The sequence below is a fragment of the Megascapheus bottae genome, chromosome 18 (assembly GCF_031878675.1).
Source record: "Megascapheus bottae isolate mThoBot1 chromosome 18, mThoBot2.hap1, whole genome shotgun sequence".
In the NCBI taxonomy this organism is placed as follows: domain Eukaryota; kingdom Metazoa; phylum Chordata; class Mammalia; order Rodentia; family Geomyidae; genus Megascapheus; species Megascapheus bottae.
This window is the reverse complement of record NC_143526.1, coordinates 2192685-2213718: the sequence shown is the minus strand read 5'-3', so window position 1 is coordinate 2213718 and position 21034 is coordinate 2192685. Positions and strand designations below refer to the sequence as shown.

At 36.8% G+C, this 21034-nt stretch overlaps 1 pseudogene; it reads left to right on the top strand.

Annotated features, from left to right (window-relative positions):
• Nucleotides 1-21034, top strand: part of LOC150050005 (large ribosomal subunit protein uL1 pseudogene) — a 38010-nt pseudogene that overhangs the window by 4679 nt on the left and 12297 nt on the right.

Below are 21034 nucleotides of genomic sequence, written 5' to 3'. Positions count from 1 at the left end.
TCACTATCACATTTTTAAAACCACTTTTGCAGGGGCCGGGAGTTTGGCCTAGTGGTAGAGTTCTTACCTAGCATGCATGAAGACCCAGGTTCCTTTCCTTGGTACCACGTACATAGAAAAAAGCCGGAAGTGGTGCTGAAGCTCAAGTTGTAGAGCTCTAGCCTTGAGAAAATCCAAGGACAGTGCTCAGGCCCTGAGCTCAAGCCCAGCACTCGCAAAAGAAAAAAAAAATATATATATATATATATATGTATATATATTTAATACACTTAAAAAGCCCTTCTATGTCAATATTGTCAGCAAACATGAGGCACAAGACAAAAATCCATCGTATGTAAAAAGATTTGCTGGGTGTTAATGGCTCATAACTGTAATCCTACATACTCAGGAGGCTGAGATGTAAAGATTGAAGTTCAAAGCTGGGCTGAGCAAAAAAGTCTGTGAGATTCTTAGCTCCAATTAACCAACAAAATGCCAGAAATGGAGCTGGGCGCCGGTGCCTCACGACTGTAATCCTATCTATTCAGGAGACTGAGAGCTGGCTGGGGATGGAGGTTCAAAGCCAGCCTGGGCACGAAAGTCCATGAGACTCTTATCTCCAATTAACCACCAAAAACCCGTAAGTGGCTGAAGTGGTAGAGCACTAGCTTGGGCTGATGAAACACGGGACATGGCCTAAGCCCAGAGTTCAAGCCCCACTACCAACCAAAACAAAAAACAAAGAAAAGTGATGATAAGAGGAACAGGAAATGCTGTTGAATTCTTGCATCTCATTATTAAAGCAATAATACCAATGTATACATAGAACTTAAAAAATGGTACTGTAGATTGGAAATCTTCCTTCCTTGTTGGGAGTCTCAATGAGTCTTTTTTTTTGGGGGGGGGGGTAGGGGGGTGGTGGTGGTCATAGGGCTTGAACTCTGTCCTGGGCCCTGTCCCTGAGCTCTTCAGCTCAAAGCTACCGCCCTACCCTTGAGCCATAGCCCCACATCCCGTTTTCTAGTGATTAATTGGAGGTAAGAGTCTCTTGGCTTTGTATTGCTTGGGCTGGCTTCGAACCATGATCCTCAGATATCAGTCTCCTGAGTAGGTAGTATTACAGGCGAGAAATAAGTCTTTTTGTTGGAAGATATTGAAACTCATTGCCATTCTAAATATAATCTTGTTATTTTCCTTAATGATTGATACTGCAAACCAGAAAGCAAATTTTATAATGGCAGAAAAAAGCGTCATGTGACATTTCAATTGATTTTATTTGTTCCAATTTTTGCAAGATTTACTAGAATGTAGTCTTCACTAGAAATAATTCTAAACTCACACAGTATAAAATTAGGTACAAAATTGTTGATTTCTTCTCCGTATTCTCATGAGTTTTAGGGTATGATATGTAAGTTTCAAAGCTACCTTTTGTTTGTTCTTCAGGAATCATGAACTAAATACTCATTTATTCTTGGTTGCTTTCCAAAATAGATCCATAGTTGATACTGATGGTACAAAAGCTATGGTATTAAAGGCACCAAAACAGGAGAAACTTTTTACCACGAAAATGTCTTTTTATTAACCTTGGCCAAGATGCATTGTACTCAGAAACTGACAGTTTGAAGTGAAATCTTTTTGTACAAGTACTTAGAGATAATTTTAAGGAGTAGAAAATAAGAAAAAAGGAAAGAAAAATGAAAACTGAAGAATGAAAAATGAAAAAAAAATTCTGCCTATGAGTAAGCATGGACTTCGTGAAACATCTCAAAAATTTTAATTATTTAAAAGATATAATGGAAGAATTAAGACAGATTTTTAAACACACACACACACACACACACACACAATGTTAATAAATAAAGCCAAGGGAAATAAGGTATATGCGTGCATTCCATGGACACTTTAGAAAAATGTAGTGTCATATTATGATTTAAAAATAAAAAGCCCAAATTTTAGTGATTTTTACCGGTCTCCTAAAATCTAACAAAAAATGTCACTAAACCATCAAGGAAAATAATGGACATAGCCAAAGACGAATCCCAGTCAAAGGAGAATTGAAAGGCTAAAAGAAACTAATAGTGCAGGTAAAAAATAGTAATGCAACGGGGCTGAGAGTTTGGCCTAGTGGTAGAGTGCTTGCCTAGCATGCACAAAGACCAGGTTTGATTCCTCAGTACCACATACATAGAAAAAAGGTGGAAGTGGTGTGGATGCTCAAGTGGTAGCGTTCTAGCCTTGAGAAAGTCCAAGGACAGAGCTTAGGCCCTGAGCTGAAGCCCAGGACTGGCACCCAAATAAATAAATAAATAAATAGTAATGCAGGTAAAAAAAACAAAACAAAACAAAACAACTGTTTGGGAGATGGGAGATAATAGACTTGAAAGAGAGCTCATGGTGAATAAACATACATATAATACATTTTATGACTCAGTTGTTGGACAATGTTTAAAAAAATAGTCTGTGTTATTTGCTGTGTGTGCTTTATGAGTCTGTTTGGGGGAGGCAGAGGTGGGGATAGAAGCTCTTGTGCTCACGGCCAGCACTCTAGTACTCTGAGCTACAGCTCTACTTCCAGCTTTTGAGTGATTAATTAGAAATAAGAGTCTCACAGAGTTTCCTGCCCCGACTGGGTTTGAACCATGATCCTCAGATCTCAATCTCCTGAATAGCTAAGATTACAGGTTAAGCCACAGGCACATGACTCATCTTTTTTTAAATTATTTTTTTTACTATTGTAAGACTTTGACAGAAAGTTTGTCCATGTGTTGAAAGATGTTATCCCTACAAATACAGCTAAATAACTCTGCAAAAATATGGTATGTAGATGTTTCTTGCAACTTTCCTTCATTGATAGGTAAACACTGGAAACAATTCAAATGTCCAAGCTTTACTTAGGAAACTGCTTTGAGAAGAGAGATCAAGAGATAAAACAGAGATAACAAAATTTTTAATAAAGCATAAAATCTCTGTTTATTTTATATTATATTCTTATATTGCATTTCTTACTGAGTACATGTGAAACACTTTTTTTTTAACCAGTCCTGGGCTTGAGCTCAGGGCCTGAGCACTGTCCTTGGACTTTCTCAAGAGTTGAGCCTCAGCACCACTTTCAGCTTTTTTTTTTTCATATATTTTTATTATAATTAATAGAAGGGTTACATGATATTTGCCAGATAGATGGTACATTAATTCCCATACATTGATACCCTTTCACATGTCTTGGTCCCCATTTCCCTCCCCCACAGCTTTTTTCTATGTATGTGGTTACTGAGGAATCCGACTGGGGTCTTCGTGCATGCTAGGCAAGCACTCTACCACTAAGCCAAACTTCCAGCCCTATTTTTTAAGTTCAAAGTTTAGAGATGTTCATATATCATCTTAGTTTATATAAATGTAATAACTGACTACACAGGGATGTTATTTCTAGGACCTGCTGAATTATTTTAGAGAAACGAATTGCTTTGTGTTCTTTATGAATTTATTAAAATACTGTACTGACAGCACAAGGAACTTTCAGGTTATTTAATTTAACTCAGTACTTGAAAAATTTGACTTAAACTAATAAAGATGCCATACTGATAGTTTCTCAAGTCTGTGAGTGGCTGATAGGAATGTTTCTTGCAGTAGAGTCACCTGACTGGAATCTATTGTAGATAGTTTCCCAAAAGTACATTCTTGAGATGTGGATTTGTGTGTAAGTGGTTTGATAAAGGACATTCAGGGAAAACTTACTAGGGAAGTGGGAAACAGAAAATAAAATGGGAAGAATACAGTCAAGGGCTGAAGTCCTGGGGAAGGTCATTTCAGGCTGATCAGACTGGGAAAATAAGTTGTTCCTAACCACAATAAGGAAAGTAAGGTTTTCACTGGTGATTTAGCCCAGGGCTGGGAGGAAAGGAATCTTCTGCTCTCGAGTAGTAAAGGCAAAGAACCTAACTGAGAGTGCAAATCCTCTCTCTCTCTGTCTCTCTCTCCCTCAATGTGTGTGTGTGTGTGTGTGTGTGTGTGTGTCCATTTACATCTCTCACACCCACAAAGGACTCCCAGAGAAAAGGATACTAGTGACGCTGGAACACAACTATAATCCTAGCAATTCAAAAGACCGTAACTCAAGCCAGGCATGGCACGAAAGTCCGTAAGATTTAAAACAACCAGCCAAAAGCTAAGCTATTGGCATGGCTCAAATGGAGAAGCACCTCACAAGTAAGCACATGGTCTTAAGTTCAAATACTGGTATATGCAAAAAATCATTAAAAAATTTTAAGTAAGGAAAAAAAGATGAGATGTTAGATATCTAGGAAGGGCACTGATATTATCTGCAACAAATTTAAGTTTAGAAAAATCATACTCTACAACAATTCAATGATGGGAGAGGAGAAAATTCTCTGATGGGACAAATGAGAAAATTCATTGAGAAACTAAAGTTTTTATAAGATTTGTGTCAAATAACAGTATTTGCAATTGTACCTGATAATTTCTCAGAGCATGACTACTAATGTAGATTGCATTAGTATTAGAAGTGTCTCATAGCATAAAAAAACAAACAAACAAACATAGGAGTGGGGCCAGTAGTGGGGCCTACTGGTAAAGTGCTTGTCTAGCATGCATGAAGCCCTGGGTTTGATTCCTTGGTACCATATACACAGAAAAAAGATAGAAGTGGTGTTGTGGCTTAAGTAGCAAAACAGTAGCCTTGGCAAAAGTGTTCAAAGACAATGCCTAGGTGCTGAGTTCAAACCCTGGGACTGGCAAAAAAAAAATACTACATAGCAAAAAAACACTATACAGCAAAAAGGTAAATTACCCAATTACCAAGAAACTACTGACAAATTGGGACAGAAAAATTGATCTGTTCCTTGATTCACACTTTCTGTTTAGAGTAAGCTTCAAATAAACTAGAGATTAAGATATATAAAACTAAATGAAGAATTATATTGGAGAATAATTTATATTATTTGACTAGAATAAGTATTCTCAAAATAATCTTACAAATACAAAACTTAAAAGGGAATTAATATACAGGCACAAGTGGCTCACACCTATAAATCTAGCTATTCAGAAGGCTGAGATCTGAGGATTGTGATTCAAAGCCAGCCTGGGTAGGAGAGAGGCTGTGATTTTTTTTTTTTTTTTTTTTTTGCCAATCCTGGGCTTGTGCTCATGGTCTGAGCACTGTCCTTGGACTTTCTCAAGGTTAGAGCTCTACCACTTGAGCCTCAGCACCACTTCCGGCTTTTTTCTATGTATGTGGTACCTAGGAATCGAACCCGGGTCTTCATGCATGGTAGGCAACCACTCTACCACTGGGCCAAACTCCCGGCCCCGAGTCTGTGATACTCTTATCTCCACATAAGTGCCAATAAAAGCCAGAAATGGAGTTGTGACTCAAGTGGTAGAGCACTACCTCTGAACAAATACCTCAGGGACAGCCCCCAGAACTTGAGTCAAGCCCCAGGACTGGCACAATAAACAAACAAAACACAACAACAAAAACAGTAAAAAGTATTGCTGCACTATTCACAATAGCCAACTTATGGAACCATCCTAGAGACTCTATAATAGGTAAATAGATAAAAAATGTGGACATTACATATTTGGATTTTACATAGCCATTAGAAAGAATAAAATGATTTCATTTGCAGGCAAGTGGATGGACCTAGAACAAATCATATTTAGTGTGGTGAGCCAAACTCAGAGAGACCAACAATGCACATTTACTCTCTTATGTGAAAGCTAGATCTAAAATACACTGGAACATGGCAAATTATACAAGACTAGGCATTTTCAGACAATGAGGCCAAAGGAAGATGCTCTTAGGGAAGAAACCCAAAGGCACAATGCCTCTGTGCCTCTGACTGTATTAAAAAATATTTATCAAAATTAATTCCAGGAAAAGGAAATGAGAGTTGTTTTTTTTCTTTCTGTCTTGCTCGTTTATCTGTCTTTGGAGGGGAAGTGGGGGTAAGGGGACGATGATGGGGGGGGGAGGGTCAGAGAAATAGAGGGACAAAGGATGAAGAAATGCAGCAATGGTATGAAGTAGATACTATGTTGAAACTAAACTAAGCAACTTGAGGGCAGTGATGGGAGGGAAAAACTGGGAGAGTGAAGGGGTGACATTGTCCAAAAAGAAATGGACTCATAACCTGATTTATGCAAGGGTAACCCTTTGAACATTATCTTTATAATGACAATAAAATTTTTAATAAATAAGTAAATAAAAGGGACTTAAATCTGAGTGTTGATGGTTCATGCCTATAATTCTAAAATCAGGAGGCTGAGATCATGGATTGAAGCCAGTGTTGGGGGGGAAAAATAAAAACTACAACTCAAATCTTCATCACAAAAATATCTGAGCTGGAGGCATGACCAAATGGTAGAATACTAGCTCAAGCAGCTGAGCAAATATGAGGACCTGAGTTCAAAGCCAGGTATACACACATGGCAGGTGGGGAGGAAGAGACTGCCCGACATAGGTGGCACCCTAGCTAACTCAGGAGGCTGAGATATGAGGATTACAGTTTGAAGCCCATCCAGGTAGGAAAGTCCACGAGACTCCTATGTCCATTTAAACTAAAAAGCCAGAAGTGGAGCAAGGGCTCTAGTAGTAGAGTATGGGCCTTGAGCAAATGAAGCTGAGGGGAAGCACCTTAGTTCAAGCCCTAAGCCCAGCATTGAGGAAGGAGGAAGAAGAGGAGAAGGAGGAGGAGGAGAAGGAGGAGGAGGAGGAGGAGGAGGAGGAGGAAGAGGAGGAGGAGAAAGGGGGAAGAGGGAGGAGGAGGAAGAAGGGAGGGGAATAGGGAGGAGGAGGAGGAGGAAGGGAGGGAGGAGGAGAAGGAGGAAAGGGAAGAAGAAAATTGGGGGAGGGGTACTTAGAATGATTGTGAATAAAAGAACATAAGCAAGATTACTTGACAACACACTAATTGTTTAGTTACCAAAAGTCCTAAATTGGAATGATTTAGAGACAATGCAAAACTTTCTGAAGCCTCTTTTTGTAAGGAAGTAGAAATTGAAAGCCTTTACTGCATAATCTACCACAACTACTTACATATTAGGAACTACAAAACCTGTAAGAGCTAAACATCTCATGGAAGACCTGGAAAGCAGCCATTTTCCTGGTCTTGGTACTAGCACACCATGAGTTTAACCTCATTCCACTTCTGATTCTGTTTTTGTTCGTACACCAGTTTATATGGGGCTCCAATTAAAAGATAGTTTCCTGGAGTTAAATTTCACAAGGATATTAGTTATGCCAACATTAAAGTATATATGATATCCTGCTGTAAATTTATAAATACTTTATAAGTGTTTACAAGCTAGCCAATACTATCTCACACAATTGGACTAACTTTATGACTTCTACCTCTTAGTCCCAGTTATGATGGTAAGGAATCAGAATGAGCCCAAACTCTCAGGAAATTTTGTAGCATCTTCCTAATGCCTTCCAGGACTTTCACCCTTCCATGTTCTGTGATTTTATTAATTGAGCTTATCTCCTCCTTTCTATGCTGATATAAACATCTACTTTTCTCTTATTCAACTAAGGATTCTTCTAGCAATTGTGAATTTATATTTTTTCATTAAAAAAGACAAAAACCTGCATCTGTTCAGGCTTATCTGGTAGCTTATAACAAAAATAAAATTATGTTAGTGAGAATCCTAGAGTGGAAAAAAAAAGCAATCAGCCAATATACTGGCTTCCCCACACGAAGCCAACACAAACAGCAGCGATTATTGTCGGTTTACTAATTTCTTCTCTCTTCCTTGATGCTTTATTTAATATGAATATTTTTGTTTAATTTTTCCTTCCTTTACATATTTTTGTTGGTCATCTACTCCATGCCAGGCATGACACCATTTAGAGGGTCATGTACAAATCCTAATCCTAAAATAACCACTAGCTATTTATCTTTGTGGACAGGTACTTACCCTGTGGAATGACCTTACAGTGTCATTCACACAGCTTAACAATATCTGAAAAAGACAAAAATTTAAATATTTTTCCAGGACAAGGCAATTTGGGCAAGTCACTGACTTTATTTGCTGCAGTGATATGAAAGAAGAAGAAGAGAAGGGACACATACAATAAATAAGATCTTGTCCTCATTCAATGTACAGAAATGTGTGTATGTGTATAATATCCAAAGAAGTTAAAATTTGCCAGGTTTGGTAGTGCATAACTATAACCCTGGAAGCTGAGAGAGAAGAATAACAAATTTAAGCTCAGTCCAGGAGGGAGAGAGATGGAGGGAGGGAGGGAGAGAGAGAGAGAGAGAGAGAGAGAGAGAGAGAGAGAGAGAGAGAGAGAGAGGGAAAGAGAGAGTGAGACAGAGAATAAAGAGCTAAAGAAATTTTGCCATCCATTCTCTAGTTATATTTCTTTTTATTAAATATTTTTATTGTTATTATAAAGGTAATGTGCAGAGGGGTTACAATTTAATAAGTCAGGTTCTTTTTGGACAATGTCACTCCTTCATTTGTTCCCTCCGAATTTTCTCCTTTTGTCTGTGCCTACAAGTCATATAGATCATTTTCAAGGTCTAGAGCTCATTCTCAAGTATCCAAGTATAACCCCTGCATTTTGTCATTCTTGGTCCCTCCATTTTTGTGCCCCCTTTTCCCCCCAAAACAGATAAATGAACAAACAAGACAAAAAGAAAAGAAAAAAGAAAATTTGTTTCTATTTATGGAGTTTATTTTTATAGATATTTTAAATGATCAGAGGCACAGAATCTAACCGCACTTCTTGCTTGGTAATTCATTGGACTTTGAACTTTGATCCTACAATGCTTACTTTTTATATTCAAAATTGACAAATCGGATTTGAGAAATACTTTCAGCTAATTTTTAACTGAAAATTCATAGCGGCCTTTCAAATTGTTCTGCCTATCATGTACATATTTCCAGGATTGCACTGCAGAGAGTAAATCTGGAGTAAATACTTTTGTGTCTGTCACTTATTTTTAGACTTTTACTGAAATCTCTGGTGGCTCGACTCTGCTTTTTCTTAGAGTTGCCAGTTCTTCTCAGCCCTGTAAGTGCTAGACTGAGGCATGTCAAATTGACTTCAGAGGGTGACACCCCTCGATTCTGCCTTGTCACTCTTTGTATTTTGATTTCCTGTGACACAGACTTAGTACCCAGAAGACATCACAGAAGACACTTTTCTCATAGTTACCCCAAATCTGGCCAGAAGACAGATTGGATAACCAAATAGACTTGTGTGGGATTCTTAAGTGGGACCATTTCAGTAGTTTCATTCTGGTCACCTTGCCTCTGCCCTTTTTACAGTGTAAACCAGGTATCCTTTTAGGCCTAAAAGGGCCTATAAAGTCTCAATTTCCCTCTCTGATGTCACCTTGTACTAACACTTTTGTTTCTTTTTCTCATTGTTCCAGCTTCTCCTCTACTGGAGCAAAAATATTGCTGGCCCAAGCTTTTGTATTTTCTTGACCTTCTATCCAGAATGCTCATTCCCCACGCATTTGTGTGTCTCAGTCATTCTTTGTTTTTGCTAACACCTCTACTCAAATATCTTAGCTAACAATCCCATATCATCATGCTATGGTGCCGAACACCTTCCTTTTTTAAAATTTTTTTTTGATATTTTTTATTGTAAATAATAAAAGGGTTACATCATATTTGCCAGACAGAAAGTGCATTAATTCACATACATTGATACCCTTTCACCCCCATCTTGTTTTCCCCCCTTCCCTATCCAATTTCAAATAACAAAATACAAATATATCCAATATATCAGATAACAAAGTGAGATACTGTAACAATATGAGATAACCAAAGGACAACAAAAGAGATGAGAGACAACATAGTACCTTAAGGACAACAATCATTCATTATATGGCTTTTGTTTCTATATCCTAGAGGTCCTTTCAATTAGCTTCATATTATATGGCCTTATGTATCAAGGTTTTGCTATATTGCAGATCTCTGCTAGTAGAGCCCAAGGTTTCTACTGATTATGACAAATGAGGGAAACCATTGAGCCTAAGTTCCTTTGAGTCTGACACCTTCCTTTTAATAGCATTATCCTGTAACCATTATGTGTTCTATGTTTTGCCCTACCAATTTTCCATTTTATTCACCCTCTAACATCATCTCCTCTACTCAGTCTCCACAAATGATCACAATTACCATCTTATTCTCTTTATATGTACACATAATTGTATATATGCTTATATGTATTTTTATCTTGAAGATCTAATATACATATATGAGAGAAAATGTGACATTTGTTCTCCTTATCTATCCATTTCCCTGCAGATTATATGATTTTATTATTCTTTGTGGATGAATAATACCTCTTTGTGCATTTGTTCTGTGTGTCTGTAATTCATTCATCAGTTTTAGGGCATCTAGGCTATCTCCATAATCAGGATATTCAGGTGTATCTATCATATACAAATTAACATCTCTTTGGACCTATTTTTGTTTAAGGAACACAATGTTAGCAGTACTTTTTTCTGGGTAGCAGAATCATAGTAATTTAATTTTCCTGCTATTATGTGACATATGAAAAAATTTAAATATTGATAAGCAAATGAAATAAAACTTAATTATTAATAAGATGAAAGTAAGAATTGGTAGATGGAATTTTATCAAACTAGAAAGCATCAGCATATCAATGGAAAATAATGATCAAAATGAAAAACTAAACCACAGAACAGAAGAAAACGTTTGTAAGCAATCAATCATCTAAAATATATAGCTAAAACAAGTAGACACCAAATAAACAAGTAATTTAATTTAAAACTGGGCAAACAAATTGAGCAGTTAATGCTCAAAAGAAGTATAACTGGCTAATACATGAAGAAATATTTAACATGCTTAGTCATGAAGAATATGCAAATCAAAATGGGACTGTAATTCCATCTCCTTCCAGCAAGGTGACAAGCAACAACTGATACTCCCTGGGCTGGAGACCACAGGGAAAAAACGTTAAACAGTTGGTATGAGTGTAAATTAGTGCAGCCTCAAAAAGCTAAGTACAGAATTTCCATATGATCTTGTTGTACCTCTCTAAAGCATATACATAAAGGAATGTAAATCAAAATATAAGTAAGCCACCTGAACACGTGTGTTTACAACAGCACTATTAACAACTAAGCTATGCAATCAGCTCAAGTGTCCATCAACTGGTGAATCATCAACTGATGAACAGATAAAGAAAATGTGGCATCAGTGCCCAGTGGAATTTAATTTGACTATAAAGAAAGATGAAATTGCCACACACTGATGGCTCACGACCATAATCCTAGCTACGCTGGAGGCTGAGATCTAAAGGTCACAGTTTGAAGCCAGTAAAAAGAAGCTCAGGGACAGTGTCCAGACCCAGAGTTCAAGCTCAGGATCAGCAGGCAAGCAAGCAAGCAAGCAAGCAGGCAGGCAGGCAAGCAGGCAAGCAGGCAAGCAGGCAAGAAAGAAAAAGAAAGAAAGAAAGAAAGAAAGAAAGAAAGAAAGAAAGAAAGAAAGAAAGAAAGAAAGAGAGAGAGAAGAGAGAGAGAAAGAGAGAGAGAAAGAGAGAGAGAGAGAGAGAGAGAGAGAGAGAGAAAGAGAGAGAGAAAGAGAGAGAGAGAGGGGGGGGAGAGAGAGAGAGAGAGAGAGAGGGAGGGAGGGAGGGAGGGAGGGAGGGAGGGAAGGAGGGAGGGAGGGAGGGAGGGAAAAAGAAGGGGGGCAAGAGTTTAGCCTAGTGGTAGAGAGCTTGCTTAACATGCATGAATGCATGAACACCGGGGTTCGATTCCTCAGTACCAAATACATAGAAAAAGCCGAAGGTGGTGCTGTGGCTCATCTGAAGAATGTATAACAGAAAAAAAATAATATGACATGAATTATAAAAGAAACTATTTTGTGAGAGAACCAGTGAGAAGTGGGGGGGGGGAAGAAAAGGAGACAGAACACAATTCATGTGAAGTAATGTCTATATATACATATATGCACACACATATATACATATTAACCATAATGAAATTCACACCTGTTTAGAGGGGGTGGGGGAGGAGTGAGGGGCATTAAAAAAGGGTAATTGAATGAATTAGTTTGAATATGTCTGTAAGGAATTAGTTCAATGAAACCACTTAATTTACACTAATAAAATTTAAAATTTCTGTAGTAACCACTAGTATTACTAATTATCATTAAATAAGAAGAGTTTATTTTAGTAGAATGCATTGGCTAAGCTAGTTGGGTGGTGGAGATCAGGTCATCAAGGTTCTTGGCCATTTCAGGCAAAGAAAGTCACAAGATTCCATCTCAGCCAATGGCGGGGTTTGGTGACGTAGTGTTAATCTCAGTTATTGGGGAGCACAATGGCTTGGGCCAGCCCCACAGACACTGGGAAACACAATAGGAGGTTTCAAACCCAGACCAGCCTAGACATAAAGTGTGGAGGTGTGGCTCAAATGACCCCTTTAGTTCTGCCTCCAGTATCACAAAAATAATTGGTTTATCTTAATGGTAGATAACTATATCTACGTGTATGTAATGCTTCACACCACCCATTGTACTCACTTATTAATATGGGGCCCACACTGTATGAACAGGCCACTACATAGAGCCTCATCATCTCTATAATTGGATAGAACAGCTATCTTCTCTAGTAAATGAGAATCATTCCAAAAGGAACAAAGTTTATTCTGGTTCTTCTATGTAGGAGATTCCTCAAGTTAGCAGCCGTCTAAGAAAATGTTTCCTCTGGACCCATGCTGGAGTGGTCCACACTCTGGAGAAGCCTTTATGAACCTTGCCACTGAGACAAGCTCTTATATTCAGTACAAGAGCAGTAATCCTCACTCCTTGAATTATGCCCTTAGAGACCGATGCTTTCCAGTACAAGAAGGAGACTCTAGAGGTTCCATTTAATTTCTGTGTAAAATAGGAAAATCAACATTCTACCCCATTTCCTCCACACTGAAAATAGCCATTCACAGAGGAGGCTGGGAGGGGAACATTCCTAGGAGGCATTCCTCCAAATAATTTGTAGATCATTAATAAGTATTATTGCCTAATAGATATGAACTTTGTAAGAATATTCATGAGTCATCACATTCCGTTTTCGAAACATGATAATAAATCTCAATTTGTGATACCAGAGACTGAATGAGAGAGTGAAAATACTTGAAATATCTTACAGTCAAATTGATTTCAATAATTGTTACAAGTCATAGTAATTCTTCATTTCCTTCTATGAAAGAAAGTGTTCTGCCAGAATGAAAATGTTAAACTGTATAATGCCCAAATGCAAAGCTTTGTGGATTATGTATCTTTCTTTGGTGTGTATCAACTCTCAGTGCAAACATCTTTTGATGTTACATTTCTCGGTTGAGTTATTCTGTGCCTTCTGGATGCTAAGTACTACAAGGTATTTGGTAGCCATGCTATATTTTAAAAATCACTATTGATTTAGCTCCTATTTTACAGAGAACAGAATGCTGCAAACTTTGTTGCAGACACCCTTACAGCTATTGTTCTGGATGCTAATTTGGTTCTTCCTGTTACTTCTATTGGTAAATGCTCTCTGGAAATGTGAAGTTTCTCTGTGCTGTGCTAGCTTTCACATTCCTAAGAATGAAGTACTGGATACAGAAAAGTTAGTAGTTGTGGTGACATCTTGATCTGTCTTTCTAACTCAATTATCCATTCTATATGTATGTAGGCATGGAGCAGCAGTTTCAATAGGGAAGCTGTGTAGGTGGGGACATTTGGTTCTGACAACTTTCCAGGTGTTCGCACCCTTCAGGTTTTCAAGTTTTCAGAGATGCTCCTAGAGAGTAGGTTTTTTTTTTTTTTTTTGTTTGTTTGTTTTACAAATATCAGTCCAAAGAGCTTTACAAACAGATCCCTTTAGTACCCTACATTCTCCTGGAAGTACCAAAAGCTGTTTGAGTTTGCTGCACTAGAGCCTCATTGATACAGTCTGCTATTCAGACTTTTCAAATTCTTTTAAATAAAAGAATTGGGGGTGGCTTGTTTCTGTCTGAGTTGTTGCTATATCTCCAATACCTAGGCTAGAGAGACTAGAAAGAAAAAACAAAACAAACATTAATAAATATTTGCAAAAAGTAATGAGAAAATTTAGCACTTTCAACTGCATGGATAACTCATTTACCAACTGACCATGTAGATAATTAGATTCACACCTCAGTTAGCTCTTACATGTTTAAACAATAGCAGAACTGCAAAGTGTCTAAAAGGAATACAAAGATAGTTCTAGTTTTTTACTGAGTACAATATATTTAAGCCAGGCACTGGCAGCTCATGCCTGTAATCCTAGCTACTCAGAGGCTGAGATTTGGCTTACTCATTTGAAATAAGAATGAATCTTTCTTTCTTTTGAAAAAAAATTTTTATTTATTTGTTTTATTTATTTATTTACTTATTTATTTGTAGAAGGAAACTGACCTACATCATAAAAAGTAAATTACTGTAAGTTCTGATATATGAAATAAGAAGTACTTATCCTAGAAAGAGTTCTTTGAAGACTGGATTCTAAGATACTTCAATCTCAACTACAGTTTAAGATGTAAAAGAAATATAAAAGATATGTAAATATTCCACATCAGTGTGTGTATAAAGATGAGATTCTTTCATAAACTTAGAAAGTTACATAAAACTTTATAACAAATTTGACATTTTTCAAAATTTTTAGCCACAGGGTCTTTTTGCATTTAAAAATATTAGTGATCTGGTGCCAGTGGCTCATGTCTAACATCATAGCTGATCAGGAGTCTGACATCTGAGGATCACAGTTTGAGGCCAACTAGGGAAGAAAAATCCATAAGATTCTTATCGCCAATTAAACTTCAAAAAAATCCAGAGGTACATTTGTAGCTCAAGTGGTAAAGAACTAGCTTTGAACAAAAAATTTTCAGGGGTCATTCCCAGAACCTGAGTTTAAGCCCCAGGACCAACACACACACACACACACACACACACACACACACACACACACACACAATCCAAACCTTAGTGATTTCAAATAGCTTTTGTTTTCTCAGTTACTTTTATTAATACTATTCATGTATTAGAAAAGATATTAATGCATTAGAAAATAAAAAGAAAGAAATACTATAGCAACAACAAATAAATAAAAAAACGAGCATAGATTCTACCAGTCACCACAGCCAGGATATAATCATACATTGTATAGCCTCTACATATTCCTTGGAGAAAGATAGTAACATTTAGCATTGCCTCACACAAACAAATGATTTTTCCTCATGGGAATTCTGTAAAAAGTTTGGAGAGCCTTATGATCTCTAGAAAATGATGGCAAGAGCATGCTCTAAATCACACACCTAGTAGCAGTGGGAACCAGGGCTCTTATTCTTTATATTCTCCATCCTAACAAAGACATTCATTAATCAAGATAATGTTAATGGTTCATAGCATAATACCCAAATGATAGGGCTTTGGCATATTGAGTACTTTAAAGTGGCAGAGATGGTATGGGCCTCACAAGCAATGTATTTCACCTTTCCCCATCCTTCTTCCTCTCAACCTTCTGTCTCCTAAAGAGAGTCACAGAAACAAAAGAATTCCTCTTCCCCAAAGCAGTCATGAGAATTTAGAGCTCTCCCTCAATGCAAGTCATAAAATCACAAAACATTACTCTCTCCCTTCTCCCTCAAAGCCCATTATTCCAGAGGGTCTTGACTCGTACTTGAAGGAAGGAATGCCAAACAAAGAGACCAACAGGAATCTAAACTGACAGGCCTTGCTGGGTTTTCTCTTGCCATATGTGGTCTATTACCATAAGATCATCAACTTTTGTCCAACACATTTCTACATGGATGTCCATTCTTCCTCAAATCTATGCATAAATGTTGAAAGTTCTGTTGGTAAAGGACTCTTTCTGTCTGAAGGTTCTTGTGTCACATTACACTTTGATAAAAAGTTTTGTTTGCCTTTCTCTTTCTAATCACCCCCTGCTTTGTTCTAGGAGGATTGGCTGTGACTCACAATAGATTGAAGACAGTGTCACACCTTTCCACCTATACAACAAACTACCTTCAAAATTTTACTGACCTACTACTCTTCACTTAACAAAAGAGCCCAACACAGTTGTTTCCAAAAGTGAGCATGTCTGAGGGTGACTAACACAAACCTTTCCCCTGTTACTAGCCCAGTTTTGAAACTGAAAGTCCCACAGTCCAGGAATTCCCTTGGGCCAAGGCAAAGCAGGATAGTTGATCGACTTAACTATCCCCTAAGGCGTTGGAGCCTTCTGCACCCTGCCAGTAAAAACAGAAAGAATGTAGAAAGTATATTTTAACTCTTAAAAACTTCAATTTAGAGATGACACACAATCTGTTCCCCTTAATTTTATGATACGATGTAATTACATGGTTGGAAGGGAAATGTTATTGGACAGCTGTGGATTTGACTTAAGAGAATACACACATTGGGTAGAGCATTAGACATCTTTTCTTTTCTTTTCTTTTTTAATGCTATCTAAGTAACCTATCACACTGTGGAGAGGAAAGTAAGGTGGGTATTGCAAATGCTACCTTTTAATCTCAGGTTATAATAGAGCTGAGAAAATTAAACTGAAGGTCCTATGATATCTTAAACAAGTAGTGTTAATTTAATTTCTGACTTAATTTCTACGCAGAGATTGTGATTTACTTTTTTACTCTTATTGTTGAGGTGATGTACAGAGGGGTTACAGCACGTATGGTAATGAGTACATTTCTTGTTGAACATTGAAATGAGAAGGACCCTCATTTTTCTCCTGTTTCCTCTCTTCCCAGTTCCCCTCCCCCCCAAGTCATAAAGTTCGTTTCCAACACGTGGCTTAGTGGTAGAGTGCTTGCTCAGTATGAAGCCCTGGGTTTGATTCCTCAGTACCACATAAACAGAAAATCCAGACGTGGCGCTGTGGCTCAAGTGGCTAGCCTTGAGCAAAAGAAGCTCAGGAACAGTGCCCAGGTGTTGAGTTCAAGCCCCAGGACTGGCAAAAAAATAAAAAATAAAAAATCAAACAGCTTTATATTTGGAGCTCCAGTGGCACATTGATTAGCGTGAGGTACTAATGAAATTATAATTAAAAAAAAAAAAACAATCCTGACAATACCTTTGACCTCCCCCTTCTCCCAGCACACATCACAAGTACAAGTTTCCTGGTATTTATTTTGTATTTATTTTGTTGAACTGTGAGTTTTTCTAAGGAATTGCACCATTTAAACTCTCCTCTGTATATATCATACTTCAGTTAATACTGTTATGTATACTTGCAATCAACTCTGGGTGTGTTTATTTGTATATTTACGAATTATGTATGAGAGAAAATGTGTATCCTTTGTCTCTAGGCCTGACTTACTTAAATAACATAATGTTTTCCAGGTTCATCCATATCTTTGCTAGTGATGTACTCTCATTACTTCTAATGGATGAGTAACATATGTATACACAAACATATACATATATATATATGTATAATTTTCTTGATCTACTTAACAGCATCTGGATGGTTTCTATATCTTGGTTATGTGAAGAATCCAGCAGTGAACACAGTTGTGCCAGTGGTGTTCATGGTGTGTTTCACTGCATCCTGTTTTGGAATCTTTTGAATAAATACCTGAGAGAGAGTTGTTTTGCTAAATTATGGGGAACTTTTGTGTTTAGTTTTTTGTTTTTTTGAGGAAACGCTGCTTTCCATAGTGCTTGAACAAGGTTACAATCCAGCCAATAGTGTAGCAGTGCTCCTTTCCTCAAACATACATGTCAGCATCTCTTATTGTTTTATTCTTTCTTTTCGTTTGTTTGTCTTTTGGCCAGCCCTGGGCCTTGAACTCAGGGCCTGGGCACTGTCCTTGGGCTTTCTCAAGGCCAGAGCTCTATCAAGTGGCCGTAGATAGAGCTCTATGTGTGTGGTACCGAGGAATCGAACCCAGATCTTCATGCATGCTAGGCAAGCACTCTACCACTAGGCTAAACTCCTGGCCCTATTATTTGTATTCTTGATGATGGCTATTCTAACTGGGGTGAGATGGAATCTCAAAGTCGTTTCCATTTGCACTTATTGTATCCTTAGAGATGTTGAGACATTTTTATTTCTCTTCTTAAGAAGCCTTTATTAGTTAGCCTATTTATTAATTGAGTTCTTGATTCTTTGAGGATTTGATTTCTTGATCTCTTTTTATATTCTGAATATAAGCTATTGCTTGGTATATATAGTTAGCAAAAAATCTTCTCCCATACTATAGGTTGTTTTGTAACTTGCTACCTCCTTGGTTGTATAGAAAATGGAATGACTGTAAAAAGGAATTAGTAGAAAACAGAAAATTCACAATCTAGCTCATATATAAGGAAATAGAGCACATAATTAGAATGGAAAAAATATTCCTGATTTAATAAAATTCTTTCAGGGATGACTGCTTACTTGGTCAGAAAAATGTTACAACCTTTCTTTTCATCACGAACACAAAAAATAAACAAACTTGAAAGTGAAATGTATTTTTAATCACTGCTCTATTCACTATAACCAAAATATGGGAACATCTTAGATACCCCTTAATTAACAAATGGATCAAGAAAATATAGTATATATATATATATATATATACAATAAACTTTGAATTATCTATTAGAACGAATAAGATTACATCATTTGCAAAGACATGGGTGGACTTGGAAAAATAAGTGAAGTCAGTCAGTCCCAGAGAGAAAATGAGCACATTTTTTCACTAATTAATACATATTATACATATATAAACAAATATATTTAGATGGTATGCAAGGATACACAAATATATTAACCAAAATATACTATTTGCAGGGGAGAATTTAAACAATGTAATTTCTTAGAAAAATTAACAGCCCAACAAAATAAAGACCAAGAAAATGGTACTTGAAGGAGGGTAGGTTCATGTGGGTAGACAATGAAGAGAGGAAAATATGGAGAATTTACTCACCATATTTAAAGCATATCTTTTTTTGGGGGGGGGGGCAGTCCTGGGCTTAAGCTCAGGGCCTGAGGACTGTCCTTGGATTTTTCTCAAGGCTAGAACTCTACCACTTGAGCCTCAGCACCCCTTTTGGCTTTTTCTAAATATTTGGTACCAAGGAATCGAACTCGGGTCTACGTGCATGCTAGGCAAGCACTCTATTACTAGGCCAAACTCCCAGTTCTTAAAGCATATCTTAAGAAATTAAAATAATTGAGGGGAGAGACTATACTGGAAGGGATGGGTGAGAACAATGAAAGGAGTGACATCAACCAAGATGGAGTGTATTCATTAATTGATTTGTAGACCGTCAATTCCCTTTTACAGCTATTAAAGGTAATCAAAGTTAATAAAATTCTTGATTTTTATAGCAGCTATTAATACAATTAGCAAGGGAAAATACAAAATAATGTATTCTGAAAAGCAAACAAAAGGCCAAGAGTTTGGCCTTGTGGCAGAGTGCTTGCCTAGCATGCATGAAGACCTGGGTTCTATTCCTCAGTACCACATAAGTAGAAAAACCAGAAGTGGTACAGTGGTTCAAGTGGTAGAGCACTAGCCTTGAGAATAGCCCAAGGACAGTACTAAGGCCCTGAGTTCAGTCCCCAGGACCCGAGGGTTGGGGGAGGGGGGAAAGAAAAGAAAAGAAAAAGCAAACAAAGTAAAAAATACTTTCCTTATTTGATGTGTTAGTGTGTGTACATGTGGGCAAAATTTCTCTGTCCTTTAAGTTTTCTTTTTTAAAAAATCTTGTGCGTGTACGTGCAGTCCTAAAGCTTAAAAATGGTCAACCCTTTTAGGTTCGGCAATTACAAAGCAAACATGTTCTTATTGGGGAAAAAGCAAGAATCTGTGTGAAAAGCAAGTACTGGTCTTGCTGGATATAATAACAAAGACAAAGGAAAGTTTCAGGACATGCTCAGAGTGAACAGAGAAAAATGTATTAGTGTAAACAAATTAATATAAATTCCCATTCTATTGTTACAAAGTTTTACTTATAAGTTCATATGTAAATACATTCCATATTGAAGGATTATATAACCTAAGTTATTCGCAGTTACTGGCATTGTGTTGCTCCCGTTATTTTCTATTAACTTCAAAGTTTAGAAATAAAAATTTTCTTTTGGTTAAAAAGAAAATTGTAACTTGTTTGAATTAAAATAATTTAAATGTATTTTAACTTTTGTTATTTTTAAGTAGTTGTACAAAGGATTCCAAATAAACATTGACTCATAAGTACAAGATAATGTAAATTTAATTCACATCATTAAAATTATATATATTTTCTTTTGGCTTCATGCATTTTTCCACCTTTAAAGACATTGTAATTTGTGTCCTAAACAAAAGTAAACCTTAGAGAAATGTGAATAAAAAGCATATTGTCTAAAACTAAGTAAATTTTCTCAGTGCAAGCTCACATACAGCTTTCAAATTTAGTACTTCACTAGAAGTAATTGTACACATTGAGATTTACAGTCTTTCTCTGAGTTGCATTTGAGGGAGAACATATGACTTCATTTTGACTAAAAATTGACCAGGCACATGTGAATGTTAAAATACAATATTTTTGATATTTTTCTAAGAATCAATAGCTAGTTAAGAGTTATGTTATTTGTATTATTGAGATATACATTACTCTTATATTACTGTGTATAATTGATATAATTTTGGCTTGGATTTGCTTTCCATCTCACTTGAAAGAGCAGCTTAGAAAGGACTTTTTAAAAATTCTACTTTTCCTCTGTGTTGCTGCTCATTATTTGAAATATAGCTCTGCCTAAAGCATGCAACTAGAAACAGTGGCTGTTCTTTCATGTGATTTGCCAAAGGGGTGTTAAGAAATTTCTCTGCTTTTTCTATATGTGCGAGCTGAGAAGAAGTGCTAAATTGCTAAAGGAAATTGAAATGGACAGAAAAAAAATGAAATTCTGCACGTTAAAATCTTGGAGCAATTTTCTGAAGGCTGAAATCTAAACTTGGATAAAAGGAAGGCATGTTGACAATAGGCAAAGAAACAAAAGTAAAAATAATAATAACTTTAAAAGTTATATTGGTGTTTTTAAATGAAAGAACTACTGTAGATAGAA